Raw genomic sequence first — 3,113 nt, 5'->3', positions numbered from 1 at the left:
GGGCAGTCATTTTCATCAGTCATCAGGCTGAGTGAAAAAGGAGTCCACTCCTCCCTGACTCCCCAAATTGCTAAAAAAGCATTGCAGACAGATGAATTAAATCATAAACCCTGAGCAAACTCTCCCGCCTCACTCATTATTTCCTTATATAACCCTTTTAACTTTCCTATCTGATCAAATAAGGCCTCAGGACCAGAACCGGGCTGTTTGAGGGTAGATAAGGAAGTTGCCTTCCCCTGGAGCCGTGTGTTCCCTGAGCTTGAAACCTAGTACAGGACCTCCAGCTAGCCACATGGACACAAATACACCTGAATTCAAAGGTATACATGTGCACCCAGTTGAGAGTGGTGGAAGAAGCACTTTTCCTTTGGTGATTTCTTGGTATCACTAGGGCGTGTTTTTATTTTCTTTATTCTTCAGCAAGAATGAGGTGACCTCCTATGAGCAGGATTTTTAAGAAGGAAAGGAAGACAGCAAGGCACCTCTGAGCCTCCCAGGGAAGAAGGAGGGGAGCACCTGGAAAGAACGTGGCATTGAGTGGGAAGGCTGGAGGGCGGACCACTGAAATGGTTCATACAACTTTATATGGAGATGTCTGATTATCACTAATTACTGTACCTCAGAAAATAATGGCTTCCCCCTCTGTGCTTCATTAATAATTCACTATTAGATCTGTACTGCGCTTGTGAAAGCAAATAGGAACATAGCGGAGACATCACCCCTGACTGAGCTCTGAGGGTTCTGGAGAGGCTCATGCACAGAGTAGAGGCCAGAAAGTAGAGCAAGAAGATAGAAGAAGCTCCCTGTTTCTCCAGGCTCCCAAGGAGGAACACCACATTTGGCTCCATGGAAACTGACTTAGCAAGACAGACAAATACTTCAGGTACAGAAGCCAATAATCCATAACTCTATCACTGACTGTAAAAGTGGTTATGAATGATGAATGCACAACACAAATCATGGGAACTTTCAGGTCAGTTTTCACCCATTCAGAGAATGCTGCAAAACCTCAGTCATTCAGACCTTACTATTTGAGAACTGGTAGGCACAGAGGTTGGAATTAAAGGTACTCAGAGACAAATGTGGTCAACATCCTACTTCATCTTTGGCCTGCCACAGGTCCCTGAAGGAAGCACACATCGAAACTTGCCCAAAACTCACTCAAGACATGAAAGCAGACACGGCATGTGTTTGAAAAGTGTAATGCTTTTAGCAAATTGTGGGGTTCCAAATGTGAGGTAGAGGAATTTGACTTGACAGCTACAACTCTCTCTTTCTCTGTTCTCTCTCTCTCTCTCTCTCTCACACACACACACACACACACACACATGCATGAAAGGTACATTGAATCCAGAAATGATTCAGGCAAATTGTTTAGGTTATCTGAACTCTGCCCCCCATCCCACCACATAAACACAAAGAACAAAGTAAATTACAACAGGCATTCTTTTAAAGCCATAGTGTTTCTAAAGCAAAGAGCTTACAAGAAAGAAAGGGAAACCCCTACATTTCAGATACAGAAGGAAAACTGAAAACCAGGCTGGTGAGTGTGGGAGCTTTTGTGGTTCTTTGGCTATGGGAGAGACTGGTATGAAGGGGTTTGGTTAACAGTAATCTTGGGTTTGAATGTTAATACCTATGTGGGAACAGCAGTTAAAGTACTTTGTTAGGGTGAAGGAAAGTGAACCCGAGACCCCTCATAAGCTTGGAACTCCAAAGGGCTGCATCTCAGTGAAAGAATGAACTAGGAAAAATCTCCAACCCACCCACCAGCACAGGGATGCTGTCTCTTCCAGAGCTTTGTAGAGAGACAAAAGTTTTTCTGAGAATTCATATTCACAAGCTTTGCCTTCATGAGTTTCCGGTTAACTATTTTTATGTCTATATATTCTTAGAAACCTAAGTTGAAAAATTATATTAAAGATTGGTCTTGGCAGTTCTCAAAATAAGATACACAAATGGCCAACTAACATATGGAAAAATGCTCAACATCACTAATGATAAGGGAAATGCAAATCAAAACCACAATGCAATACCACCTGACTCCTTCAGGAATGGCTATAATAAAAAAATAATAGATGTTGGTGTGGATGTGGTGAAAAGGGGACACTTTTGCTCTGCTCGTGGGAATATAAACTAGTGCAACTATGGAAAACAGTGTGGGGATTCCTTAAAAGACTAGAAGTCGAACTCCCATTTGATCCAGCGATTCCACTACTAGGTATGTACCCAGAAGAAAAGAAATCATTATATGAAAAAGATACTTACACACCTATGTTTATAGCAGCACAATTCATAATTGCAAAAATATGGAACCAGCCCAAATGTTCATCAGTCAACGAGTGGATAAAGAAATTGTGGTGAATATATACCGTGGAATACTACTAAGCTATAAAAAGGAATGGAATAATGGCATTTGCAGCAATCTGGATGGAATTGAAGACCTTTATTCTAAGTGAAGTAACTCAGGAATGGAAAACCAAACATCATATGTTTTTTCTTGTAAGTGGGAGCTAAACTATGAGGATGCAAAGGCATAAGAATGATACAATGGACTTTGGGGACTTAGGGGAAAAGGTCAGGGGGAATAAAATTCTACACATGGGATACAGTGTACACTGCTTGGGTGATGGATGAACCAAAATCTCAGAAATCACCACTAAGGAACTTATTCATATAACCAAACACTACCTGTTCCCAAAAAAACTATTAAAAAAAAAAAAGATTGGTCTTGAGTCTATGGTACACCAGGGATACCTGATAGAAGTAAAAGGAAAATGTTTCCAGCCAATTCTACACAGACCCACAAATAAAGTCCTGCCAAAGTTGAACTAACAATCTAAAATCATAGGCAATCTTCCAAGAGACTAAAGTTAAGCACAAAACAAACAGCAGGATTGGAACCAAAGAACTTCAAATAACTTGATAATTTGATTATTAATTTGAGTATCATCAATAATTCGATGATTAAGGACAGAAAAGAAAATCCAAACCCCAAGGAATAGAAAAGACACTTAAAGAATGAGCAGAACGGAAAATATAAAATTAGATCTCCACCTTAATCCTACATGAAATAAACTCCAGATACATTAGTATCTAAATGTGAAAAACCA

Source organism: Macaca thibetana, chromosome 6 (assembly GCF_024542745.1).
Source record: "Macaca thibetana thibetana isolate TM-01 chromosome 6, ASM2454274v1, whole genome shotgun sequence".
NCBI lineage: Eukaryota > Metazoa > Chordata > Mammalia > Primates > Cercopithecidae > Macaca > Macaca thibetana.
The sequence above is the reverse complement of the archived record's forward strand: the minus strand, read 5'-3'. Positions refer to the sequence as shown.